The 14,160-nt window shown below is 34.8% G+C and overlaps 1 pseudogene; it reads left to right on the forward strand.

The window, feature by feature from the left end:
* The first annotated feature begins 7,405 nt into the window (after positions 1-7,405).
* On the forward strand, positions 7,406-8,906 carry LOC143600879 (putative pectinesterase 15; annotated as a pseudogene).
* Positions 8,907-14,160: the final 5,254 nt, after the last annotated feature.

The following is a 14,160-nucleotide window of genomic DNA, read 5'->3' on the forward strand; positions in this document are numbered from 1 at the left end:
CAACTCATCAAAAATAACAAGCACAATGGACTGGGGAGACTTGTAGAGCTTACCTCGGATATAGGCTTCCGAGGCGGCCCATAGCGAAGTAGGTCAAGAGGCATGATGGAAACTCAATAAGAAAAGCCTAGAAAAGCCCAAGAGAAATAGATAAGAAGAGGGAAGAAATCAAGGAAAGATCACATCGGGATCTTTTCTCAAGTCTACTGTCCAAGTGAAAGGCTCAAGGCACCCATGTCTCTTGAACGTTGCTAAGGTCCTAGAGATAAAAGACTAAATGGCAAAGACTCCGTGGGGAAAGGAAGAAACCAGACCAAAGAGTTTATTGTCTAGGAAAAGTTAAACATACAAAATGTAATAATAATTATGTCGCACCCTCAAATTTAGACTAACAAAGTTTTACTGCGAGGCGTGTGACATACTAGGATCTAGCTCATTTGTTACACCAAACAACCAACCTAAAATATTTGTTACACTATTTAAGTCTCATTCAAACATGAGAAAGCAAAAACCAAACCAAAAAATTTAAAAGTGTTGCGGAAGTGTTAAAGTAAATGGTTTAAAAAAACAATAAACCATGTGTTCAAACACGCACAACCCATCAAATTATGTAAAAAAAATGAAATAAAAGTTCATGCGACAATTGTGACTCCTGACATATGCAATGCAACCTGCTCCTTAGCACATCTAGAAACCTGGGCAAGTATAAATACTCAAGGGTCAACACGAGGTTGGTGAGTTCATAAGTTGTATAAAAAGTAGTATGTATAGTATATGCAATATACGTAGCATAAGTAATATATGTGTATGTATAAGTAGATTTAGCACTTTTCAAATATACCAAGGTAGCTAACCCATTTACAAGTTACTAGACGTTTGAACCGAAGCTGATTGTCTGTATGCCTTCTTACCAGGTCTATCACAAAATATTGGCGCAAGTATGTTAGGACAATTTACACTCGTCCGACCTCCAGTCGTATTTTAGAAGGTGGGGTTTATCAAGGTATGTAAGGACTTTAAGGTATGTATAAGAAACTACATAAATTTCCCCGCAATCACATCTTAAAGGTTCAAGGTTTGTAAGGACTTTAAGTGATATGAGGGCATCTAGTATACACTTGTGATATATAAGAAACTACATAAATCCAAAGTAAGTCGCTGCATTTTCGTCTAGAAAACTAGTATGTAGGTATGTTCGTGTTTTCAATCCAGAAAACAAGTACAAGCCAATGTTTTGGGTTTTCAATCCAGAAAACCAGTAAGGAAATTGTTTTGTGTTTTCAATCCATAAAACAAGTAAGGGAAAATGCATTGTGTTTTCTCTCCAGTAAACAAATAGGAAAAAGCATGAACTCACCCGGTGTCGCATGTAATAGACTTTTCTCAAAACCCAAAGGATGTACTTGACTCGCTAACTGTTACATAGTACAAGTGTTTAACTGATAAGAGTGTATTCAACAACACATGACTCTTAGACCCATGTATGGACTCACACACAAACACAAACTTGACCCGATGACTTGTTAGTGATTTCAAATAATGTCGATAGTTTTAGGTTGTTCTAACATGCATCCTATGTCACATCGTGATCAAACCATCAAGCAATTGTCATAAAATTCAAATTTTGATCAAGCAGTTTACAAGACAGATTATAACACGTGCAAAAGGATTTTATTCACAAAGAAAACCTTATAAATAAATTCTACAGAATTTACCACAGTAGAATATATGAATTGTGTTTCTCAAACAAGTTTTACTATGTTTTTCTCATGCATACAAAAGTCACAATAATCCATTCATTGCAGATAGGTACCAACAGTTCAGCAGATTGCGCAACAAACAATAGTTTCATGGTTCTTTTAACTCATTTATTCAAATTGTGAAACACCAACTGCGTTTTCTTCTAAGCCCATAATACTAACTACCCGAATCAGCTTTAACCTATGTTTTTGTAAAATCATATAAACTATTCAAAACTCGTCCAAAAATTTTACAAAATTTACCTTTCTGGAATCTAGACTCAGAATACTATATCCTAGAATCAAGAATTGATCAAATACAATTAATTTTCATCGAGTTACAACCACCACAATAAACAAGAACGAATCTGTCAGTAAACTGTTGCCATCAAAACTCAAACTCAAACATGTTTTTGACTTATAATTCACCAATTAACAACAAAATAATCAATATTACATGTTTATGACTTATAATTCACCAATTAACATCAAAATCATCAACAGTGGCGGATGTACCTTAATACGAGGGGTAGCCTCCGCTACCCCTCAACTTCTCGTCAGTAGTGTAAAAAAAATTATTTTAGGTCGAATTTCGTGTTTCGTTACCCCTAGAAAAAAATAGCTTTACCCATATGCGTTTTAAGCCCAACCGATTCAAAATTCAACCCAACTAAAGCTTAAACAAAGGTCTAAAGCCGAAACCAATAAAACTCATTAACCCTTAAAATAATATATGTTACACTTAAAATAATATATATACACTTGTTGTATGATATTTTAGGCCTCACAAATGCTCTATCAAAACATCTTCAAAATAAAATCAAGACTTGTTAGAAGCATCTAAGCTGTTAATGTAAGGCCCCGGTTCCGGTGCCCTACATTGTTGTTGGATTTACTCATAAACACAGTTCTAAATATCAGAGTTAATTAAATTTCTTCGCGGAAACGTTAACTTCAATCATTCATTACAAAACATTCAAACTTGTCTTTAGAACATATCATAAAACATCATATTTAAAACATCATTTCTTCCATCTTCATATGCCAGTCGTTCAATCCATGCCATGTGCCATCCTCATGCTAGCTCCTTATTCGTATTTATCTGCATGCATACTAAAAGTCAGCTATGCTGAGTGAGTTCTAGTTAATCAGGAAACTTACCATACAACCATTACATGCATTTATATACGCGTCCGAAGACACATAGTCGTCCATATAACCTGCTCACCTTACCGCTAACCTCTTTACTGCTCCTACATCTTAGCCACTTAATTACGGAAGCACACTGAGGCTTGCCCTCCCATGTACATACGTTATGACACATATTAAATGAAGGCATGTAGAGGCTTGCCCTCCCATGTACTATCGTCGTGCCACTTGATAACGAAGACAAATATAGGCTAACCCTACCACGTACTATCTTCACGCCACTTACACCCTTACCAGCTCCTTACCACTTCTACTACACTCTAACTAGACTTGCCTACAACACACTTCCTATCGTTACATCATTTACATAATAAACAAGTCACGTCAGAACAATCATACACACTACTAATCACCTGGCAATCATTCTCCTTGGCGGTGCGTGCAATATCTAAAGATCGTTCACGCACCGACAAACATTAATTTCCCTATCGATATGTGCAATATCCGAAGATCGTTCACACACTGACATACATCCTTTCATAACATTCATACATACTATCACATATATCATTATAGCATACACTTACCACTTAAGGTAAGTGTATTCGCTCTTCACATCGAGTATGCACACAACCCCGAAAACATAATAAGGAAATGGGCTAGAAACTCACCTGAATCCTGTTACGTTAACCTTTAACGGTTAATCCCTTCTTTAGTTGTGCACGACTAACTGTATAACAATTACACGCATCAATTAACTATCACTACCCATATCGTGTTTCTAGTTTAATTATAACCCTCAATGAACGGGGGTCCGGGGGCAGCTCCCTTGGAAGCGGTGTTCTAGGGGTGGCAGCCCCTTTCAGGGTCCAAGGGGTAGAGCCCCTGGTTGGGGTCGAGCTGTATTAGGATTCCAATTTATTATTATATTTGCTAACTCATAAAGTTTGAGGGCTTCTTTATAATTAATCCATTCTTTTCTAAGTCCAGGGACCTTTAGGTCATTCTTTTAAATTTAATTTGTTATCCAGTTCGTTAACGAATGAGGTTCATTCGTTACTTCTTAACATATTACGAGTTGACCCTTATAACGAATTGGTCTTTATAACGAACTTGTCTTTATAACGAACTGGCCTTTATAACGAACAAGCCTTTATAACGAACTAGCCTTTATAACGAACTGGCCTTTATAACGAACAGGCCTTTATAATGAACTGGTCTTTATAACGAATAACCCTCTATAATGAATGAACCTTCTAACGAATGAGGGTTCATTCGTTATCTCTCAGTAGTGAAGGACATAACGAACTGCTGCTAATCCGTATATCTTTTGTTAACGAATTAGGGTTAGGTTAGACATTCTCTGACATTCCGACATTCCTCGCACGCCGTTTCCCGGCGCCGTCATCGCTGGAAAAACGGGATCTCGCCGGAAAAGCGAGATCTCACTCGTTTTTTGTCTTGTTCGATCCAGATCTGAGCTAGGATGACCCCTAAGCTCATATTTTGATCGTTTTATACCCGATTCCATCCGGATCTCGTGATTTTAACGGTTTAGGATGTCAGCTCATCGTTTCGCAACTAGATCTAGCAGGTTTGGATCCATACAATATCATACTATCATTACCTCGGGTCGGGAATCGATTCTTCTTCTTGGTTTCGGTTAGAGAAGAGAGGAATATGAGAGAGAGCTTAAGTGTGTGTTTTGGGTGGTGTATGGAATGAGTGGAATGAACGGATTATGGATTAATTAAGGTTTATATATCATGGGTCATGGGCTTAAGCCCATGGTCCTTTCTTCTTTCTTTTTTAATCCAAGTCCATAACCCATATCTATCTAACCCAACACAAGCCTAACTCATAATAATTTATTTTATTAGCCGATACTGGAAACGGGAATTATATTATTATCCATCCACTATATCAATTTATTCTTCCGAAGTAAATAATATATTAAATATTATTTATATAAATTTCGGGATGTTACAGATAAGCTAAAAACCAAGCATTGACTAAGACAAAACGGGTTTGACAAGATCTTGGCTAGAGTGACATCCTTTTGTGAAAAAACAATATTAAGATGTTAGATATGACGGAATGTTATGGTAATCAAAGAAACCGAAAGAATATCATTACTAATCAACATCATTTTGAGGTTGAAGTTTTTAACACCATTTTGGATATGCAAATTCAAGAAGCTGGAATTAGATTTAGTGATGTCTCAACTATTTTGATAGATATATGTCTGGTTTAAATCCTTGTGATTCATTTTCTAAGTTTAACATATCGAAGATAGTGGCATTTTCTAATATGTATCTGAATGACTTTAGTAATGAAGAAAGATGGTGTGTTTCGGGTGATCTTAGGACCTTTTATCACACTTTAAATGAAGATGATAAATTTGCAAAATTGGGTGGAATGTGTGACCTTGCTCGTGTAATGGTGGAAACTGGATAACACACCACTTTTCCTTTGGTTTGTCGTTTATTGAAGCTAGCGTTGGTTTTACCGGTTGCAACCGCAACCGTTAAGAGATGTTTTTCTAAAATGAAGCTTATCAAGACGGATTTGCGCAATCGAATGGGTGATGGGTATTTAAACAATGCTATAATTTGTGTGATCGAAAGAGAAACTCTTGATAAAGTAAAAGAAGTTGATGTAATGGCTCGATTTCAAACTTTTAAAAACCGAATGGAGAATATGCAGACCATGTGTTTAAATTTATTTATCATCGTGTTTCTATTTTTGTTTGGTTTACATTGTATGAAATATGGTTAAAAATGTTTTTTTATACGTTACCTCTGACATTTGGTTCTAGATCCACCACTGACCTTTTGGTCATTCAAGGAGACCATTTGAACATCACCTTCCTCATTCTCATTCCACGTGTGAAATGAGCCTACCGACCAGGTCATATGGCTCATTTCAATGATGGACCGGAGTTTTTTTTTCAATTCTTTATAGATAATATTAATAGCGGATAACGAGGGGAATGAAAAAAATGATCCATGTTACGGGTTGGGGATGATGCTGAATGATGAAGGAAGTATGAGTAAGTTGGCATTGAGGGGGTGCAAGAAAAAAAATATTTTTTTTGAAAACCACAACGCAAAAATTAAAACAACATATAATTCTTTGCTCGTAACGTAAATAACCAGATAATTAAAATATCATAACCCGACAAAACAATTGAAAAAAATAATAGAATCAAACAAATCCCATCCATAATCATCTTTAATCAAGCATGATTTGGTTGTTCTATTACGGTCTCTATTAGTCATAAACCGAAAAAACAAACTATAAATGCTCAATAGATGGAATGACAATAGTCATTTCTGGCGATATGATAACTTTAGTGGCTAAGGCTTACATCATTTTTGAATTTGAAAGTGAGTTTGTTGACCGGAAAAAGTCTTCAATGTAAGTTTATTCCTTTAAGTGGTGGCCCACGAAAATGTGTAGATGAACAGTTTGCTATGTGGAGCAATTGTTGCACTTGCAATATTGTATAATATGTATTGATTGGAACGGGTCGGGTTGGGTCGGGTCAACCCAACAAGAATTATATTCTTTCAGTAATAATGATATAATTTTTTTTAAATTGTTACAAGGTACTACGTTAACCTTATTGTTTGTCCTACCTATAAACTAAATGTTTACGGGTTTTACAGGGTTTGTACATGAAATTCGAAACACGTAAAGTCAACTCTTTGGCGGCATCTTCAACGTGGGTTGCGTATGTGACATCTTGAATGTAGGTCATGCACTTCTACATACAACGATTCGAAGTAAAGTTAATCGCATATCCATTTGCCCTATAGTTTAAATTGCAAAGTTACTATATTCTAATAGTTTTAGTCAATTTGTACCGAGATTTGTTTTTTCTATTACGTACTTAAGTTCACATGTGAAACAAATTAAATATACGTCGTGCTATTAAAAAAATCGATTTTATTAAAATATTTTTAAATATAAGTTAAAGTATTCTTTCTTCAATAAGAATTGAAAAAAGAAAATTATAAAAAACTTGCCTTATTCGTTATTTAGTTGGCCAATAATATTCTTTGATTTATCTCAAACGTATCATTCTTTTGTTTACCTTATTAGTTATTAATAAACTTATCATACTTTTAGTTACCTTATTAATATGTCCGGATGATTCAGATCCATATTGTTAACATAGATACTCTTACAATAAAGATAAATACTAATAAAACTTATAAAATAAAATTTTATATCCATAGAAGATACAATCTTTACAAGGTAAATAAAACAAGACCACATATTATAATCACGTAATAGATGATAAATACAACAACTAATCAAATAGTACTATATATATCTTGTATATACATAAAATTCAGATAATCATAACATGAGTTGAGATAAATATAATTTAAGTGATAATTATATCATTTTTAAAGTTAATCTCTATTACCAAGCTTTATTATTCTTACGTATATATAACAATACAACCCATGCAAGTTTCAATCACATTAATCCTTTGGTCTGAAAACATGAACACTAAAAGTGACACATTGTTTTGGCTCTCTGCAGTCGCAATTGCTCTCCTTTCAATCTTTATTTCTTTCTACACAAAAGATCCAAACAATACGAAGTTCGAAAACCAAACTTTCACCCGTCGTTATAGGTTTCTTGCATGCGACGAAACGAAGTGGAAATCTCCACTTATAGCAAAATATGGGGTGGGACTTACTTTAACAGTCGATCAAAAGGGTTGTGGCAAGTTCAATAGTCTTCAAAAGGCGGTGGATGCTGTTCCTGATAATGCACCAAAACCAACACTTATTATAGTTGATTCAGGCACATATAAGTAAGTAAATATGTTTGGGAATCCATAATTTGTGCTAATTAAATGTGTAAAGTTAATTAATCGAAAAATGTTTTATTATTTTGGTAGGGAGAAAGTAATGGTGGCAAATACTAAATCCAACTTGATAATTCAAGGCCAAGGTTATACCAATACATTCATTGTTTGGGGTGACACCGCGGCTAATTCTAAGGGAACTTACAATAGCTACTCGGTTGGTGTTTTTGCGCCAAAGTTTATCGCTCACGACATCAGCTTTAAGGTAACTAGTTATATTGCAAGTAAATCATTGTTATGCAACATGACAAGAGTTTTTTTATTATTATTATTATTTTTACGCAAGATTACTAAAAAGCTTGTGTTGTTATGGAATGATAAAGAACACGGCGCCTCCTCAAATCTCACATAAAGATGGAGAACAAGCGGTTGCATTGAGAATCAGTGGTGATCAAGCGGCTTTTTATAGTTGTGGATTTTATGGATATCAAGATACTCTTCTTGATGAATCAGGAAGACATTATTTCAAAAATTGTTACATTGAAGGAGCAATAGATTTTATATTTGGAAATGGTAGATCACTCTATTAGGTAATTCACCGTACATTATTCTATACAACAATGGATTTTCATCGACCCAACGCTTTATTTTCTGACGTTTTTTTTAACCATTTTTCTTATTACTTCATTTTAGGATTGTACGTTGAACTCCATTGCAACCGGGCCTGGGATCAATGGAGCGATAACAGCCCAAAAACGTGGCTCGTTGCAGGAAAAGACCGGGTTTTCTTTCGTGAATTGTAAAGTTGTTGGAAAGGGTAATATTTGGCTTGGGAGGGCTTGGGGTAATTATGCGACTACCGTGTTCATAAATATGTTCTTGCCTGCTATTATCGCTCCTGAAGGCTGGAACGACATGAATGACGCCTCTAGGGACCAGTTAAGGCTGTTTTAGTTTTTCTACATGATATTGTGATTTTCGTATATATAATCATATGTTAATCATTGTTATTAACATATATTTGTGTCTAACATATAAATGTTTTCAGGAAAGTATTCTTTGGACAACATGCGTGTTCGGGCCCTGGATCACATTGGACAATCAAGTATGCAAAAAATTTAACCGTAGCAGAAGCAACTCCGTATATGGGTATCGCTTATATTGATGGACAAAGTTGGCTTCATCCATAACATCTAAGAGCTTTTTAGAACAGATTTGATTTATGTCATATATGATAGCACTTTAATTAATACATTGTTACCATATTTCTTAATTTGATAATATAACGTAAAAGTGATTTTTGGTTGATAAAGAACGATTGAAGTTGTTTGGCATTGTGTTTTAATGAGAAATAAGGAGACATATAAAGCTATGGGTAGTCATCAATTTTATAAATTTTGTTATGATACAAAATGGTAATCGAGCTAAAGAATTGTAGAGGAAGAAGAACACAAGAGAAGAAGGAGATAATCTCTCAAATCAATAGTTGCGTATTCCATATTCCAGTTCGTATATTTAACGAACTCGATTACAATGATTATTTACATCTATACCCTCCTACTTCCTAGCAACGCATAACCCCCTATACTATTTAATACCTACCAAATTTTCTCTTTGCATTGTAGGATATTTATTCTACGTCATCGTTGGTTGCCATTGCTTGCTGGTTTAATTGATATTGTGATTTAAAGTGTGTTTTAGAGTAAGAGAAGTGGTTATCAAGTCCTAAGCTTTATCTAGCTATTTATACTATGTGTGTATGTTTTAACTATTCAAAAACCGGTTCCAACGGTACAAAAATGGCTATATAGCCGTTGGAACCGGTTCCCAATGGTCAATAAGGAAAACCCGGTGTACCCGGTTTTCGGGCATAACCCGTACCCGGTTCCTACCCTACCGGGTTCTTACATTTTCCAATCGGGTTGGTTGGGTCCGGTTCCTACCCAGTTCCTAACAAGAACCAGTTCCCGTTTGTACCCCGTTTCAAAATTCCCGGTTCCTACCAGGCCGCGGGTTTAAAAAATACCCAATTTGTGCATGTCTATATTGTATAAGCTAACAATAGTTTCTGCCACGACACGCGGGATGTATTACTAGTGTAAATTCTTTCATAACACCAAAGACTTATGAACCAACTTATTTCTATAAGATATTTTGCACTATCTACCATTTTTGTGTCCAAATATTGGTACCGCCTATTGTCTCATATAAAAACAAGGTTTCCTATGATAACAATTAAAACAATTGTATAAACCAAGACTTATGAATTACAATACAACTCCAATACCATTTAAACGTGGATCACTAAAAATTGATGTTTCTGTGTGGGAAAATAATGTATATGATATTAATAACCAGAACATAGTAAATTAAAATGCCGTAAACCAACTAATAAAAACATGATATCAACTATACCAAGTTGAATATAGATAAGATGGTGAGATCAAACTCTCCACATATTCCATGGCTTGTGATCCCTGTAGGCTGCCAACAATCCAGCGAAGATAGTATGCATCATATGATTCTCTAAACATGTCGTAGATTTTAATTTGCCTTTCATCCTTGTAATCAAGCATAACAATCTTTCCGGCATCTTTATTGGAGAAAAGGATCCTCAATTTCGAGAGAGTAATATTTGATGTCAATAATTTCGACCATGATTTTTCCATACCATCTTCGTTCATTACCCATAACTCATGTCATATAGGATTTATGGAAAAAGTGAAGACGCCCGCTTAATGTCACAAACTATCTCTCGAGCTATATTTACATGGTAATAGTATCTCGAAAAGTACCATATCCTTAACATCCAGAGCGATTGTAACATGCATATCGTCTGGTTCCTTTAATGCAATCCAATACAAATATCCATTTGCAAATGTGCCAAACCTCTCTTTCAACAAAGGATCAACTATATACCTCTCTTCCAACTTGATAGATTTTGTGCTCCATAAACCTTTTATAAGGCTGAAGACATCACATGAAACTCGATACGGATAACTGGCCCTACATCTTAGTTTAACAATCTTTAAATCGTCTAGAGTTGCACCATAACATAATCTGTAGGTGTCAACTCTATAGAAGAGTCCAAAAGTGGATGAGGAACAATCTTGAACGATCTGGTTAATGGATTGAACAACATCAATATATCTTTACGAAACATAACCACTATCTCGTCGAATGTTCCAACGACTTGGACATGATCTTCACGTCCTAGGTATCTAAAAGGAGAAGGAATCCTTGATGTCGAAACCGAATTAACAGTTTTATCCCAAGGGACGGTGTGGCGTATGGCTAGAAGAGATTTGAAGGGTAAAAGGATCATTTGGCGTGATCTCGACTTCATAAAGTAGTCAGAAATCAAACGGTTCCAATGCTTTGATAAACATCTAAATCTCACCAAGGGCTTTGCTTGCAATCGAACAAGAATGTTAAAGACATTGTCTTCAGGTAGACACGCCATTGAATTATAAGGTTTCAAAGAGAATTAGAAGCATGGACATATATGTCAAGCTATATATATTGAAGAATCTAATTATTGATCTCTTCCTTCATTTATAAATCTAACTTAAAATATATATAATTTAAAAAATACAATTAATATGTTATGCGAAGTTAATACTCAAATTATAAATAAAATAGTTTTGGATATCTATGTAGAATTTAGGAAGAATATTTTATTTGAAAAAGAAATCACAAATTGCGGTTTTGGCCCAAAATATATTTTCCTGTTTATCTTATTTCACCATTTAAATACATTAACTTAAATATAATAACTTATATGTTATTTTAATCATATTTTTATTTCAAAATATCACTTTACAGTTTTTAAACCTTTATTATTAACTATTTAATATTTTCCTTTTCAATAGCGTTGTAATATAGGGACTTAACGTAAGTTAATAACTTAATAAATTAATTATTATGTATTTAAAGATTAACCTAAATTATTAACCTAAATTAATAACTATAATGCAAACTCACATATATATTAAAAATATGAGAAAATTACGATTTGACTCCCTAGAAAATATCGGCGGGCAACCATTAGACCACTGACAACTAATTTGCGCTTGTTGTGTCCTTATATATCTCCGGTGCGCTTTTTCTGCTCCTTCCGTTAGTTGAACAAGCTTTGATCGTTAGATGGCAAGGGCATTATGGTAATCTAATAATAATAATAATAATAATAATAATAAACAAAGGGGAAAAGTAAGTTAATGCCTGGAAGCCATTACGATCCAATTGCTTAATAGCAACATCCAAATACTCATCACCTCCAGCCTTAACAACAACTCCTCTATAAACACAACCAAATCCACATTCACCTATCATAAGCGTCTGACACGCCACCACCACTTACTCTTTCTCTCTCTTACACACGCACACAAACTCGCCGTAACTCATATCCGGCAACCACTCATCCACTCACTCACTGAGTTAACTCACTCACATATGCTATCCGTTATCACCTTCTCTAATGTTATCATGAACACTGAACTCTCAAAACCCACATCCATCTTCGGCCTTCGTTTATGGGTGGTCATCGGAATATTCGTCGGCGCCATCATCGTCTTCTTATTATTCAAACTCTCCATCTGCCTCACCTCCCGCCGCCTCCACTTCAAAAAACCCAACCAAACCCTAACCCAACCACCTGTCACAAAAGACATTTCAGAAATTGTTTGCAGTGATAATTAATAACAATAATAATAATATTAACAACACTAATAATAACATTAACAACAACACAATCATCATTATCATATTCATCTCATTTCCCATCTTCGTCACCCAACAATAATAACAATAATTGTTTGTAGTGATAATTAAAATTTAGGGAACCCTAATTATAATTGGGGAAGATGAAGTGATAAAAGTGGTAATATATATTATGTTGTATAACTATACCAAACACTAACTTAGTTCAAGTGGTAGTTTTGGTGAGATGTTAAACCGGAGGTCCGGGGTTCGAATCCCGGCATTTACATGGTTTTGGATGATTATTTTTAAACTCAATTAAAGGCATAGGGGTAAAAACGTAATTTCAACATTTTTTAACAGGTTAACAGATGGGCAACTGACAGAATGGCTTAGACTGAGCCCGCCAAAATTTAACAAGGGTACAATACCTGATATTTAGTTTTTAGTGGTACAACGGTAGCCCGCCGATATTTTCCAAGGAGTCAAATCGTAATTTTCTCTAAAAATATCAATATACCCTTTTCAATTGGCATTTACTCTTTGCAATCTTATAATTTAATTGCAGGCATGTATAATCATGTGCCTGAAGATATTGCCTTTTCCATTCTTGTCAGAATGCCTACAAAACCCTTGTTGAGGTTAAGATGCCTATCGAAGCATTGGAACCGTACGATTTTAGATCACTTTATAAAGTCGAGATCACGTCGAATGATCCTTCTGCCCTTCAAACCGCTTCAAGTCATGGACACTGTCACAACCCCCAACCCCTATACACTGGGAGGGAAGCCATGAACATTGAGTGGTGGTATCGGTGTTTATTAATTTATTTTGCAGCGGAATATTTCATCAAAACCGTAGTTAGGAAAAATGAACAGAGTTATAAAAACACCATAACTATTATTATGATAAACCGGGAATTTAATCCCTTTTGATACAAACATAAGTTTTATTGGGTTAAACCCTAATTTACAAAACACGTTTATTTATTCTGGTGACAAGACACTTATTTAAGCTGGAAGCCCGCATGCATCATTCCTTTGTCTCTAAAAAGTCACCTGAATCATGTTTAAAATATCTGATCAGCAAGAAATGCTGGTGAGTACATTCATTTTTAAATGACACATTTTACAGTTACAGCATTAAGATGTTTTTACACCTGCCTGCTTACAAATTACCGAAAGGTACATGTCACTCGACCGTATCTATAACTGTGGTCATATTACTTATTGGCTAACACTTGTCCATTAATTAACGTGTAATAGCCCAGTAGGCAAGCCTTGTATACAAAACCCCACAATACCAGTAGTAACCATCCCGTATGTCTACAGAGACTTAATCACTATAATGTATTTAAAATACTTTATGAATATGTTTGAAAACATTTAGACCATCTGTCATGAGTTTTATAGGTTTTGAAATTATCATGACAGTGTCGGAAAAATAGTTGTCTCACGCAAATGTGAGTGGTACAAAAACTCGAATGTCTCACCTTGCAAGTTTACAATTAAAGAAAATGCCTCTTGGTATTAAACACCTAGGATAAACACAATGTAGTATATCTAGATTAGTATAAAACCAATAATCATAACGATAATCACGAGAGTAGAAACTTTACACGATGGCACAATGTCTTACCTTAATAGGCAGAGCTTTTGGATTCGTGTATATTAGTTTCTTTCGATCGGATAGGATATCGCTACAATACTTGGTATTTTATTATACTCTTAATGTGTGTGAGAA

The sequence above is a fragment of the Bidens hawaiensis genome, unplaced genomic scaffold (genome assembly GCF_021521415.1).
Source record: "Bidens hawaiensis isolate Kalapana, Puna unplaced genomic scaffold, B.hawaiensis_p1.1 tig00055022_1, whole genome shotgun sequence".
In the NCBI taxonomy this organism is placed as follows: domain Eukaryota; kingdom Viridiplantae; phylum Streptophyta; class Magnoliopsida; order Asterales; family Asteraceae; genus Bidens; species Bidens hawaiensis.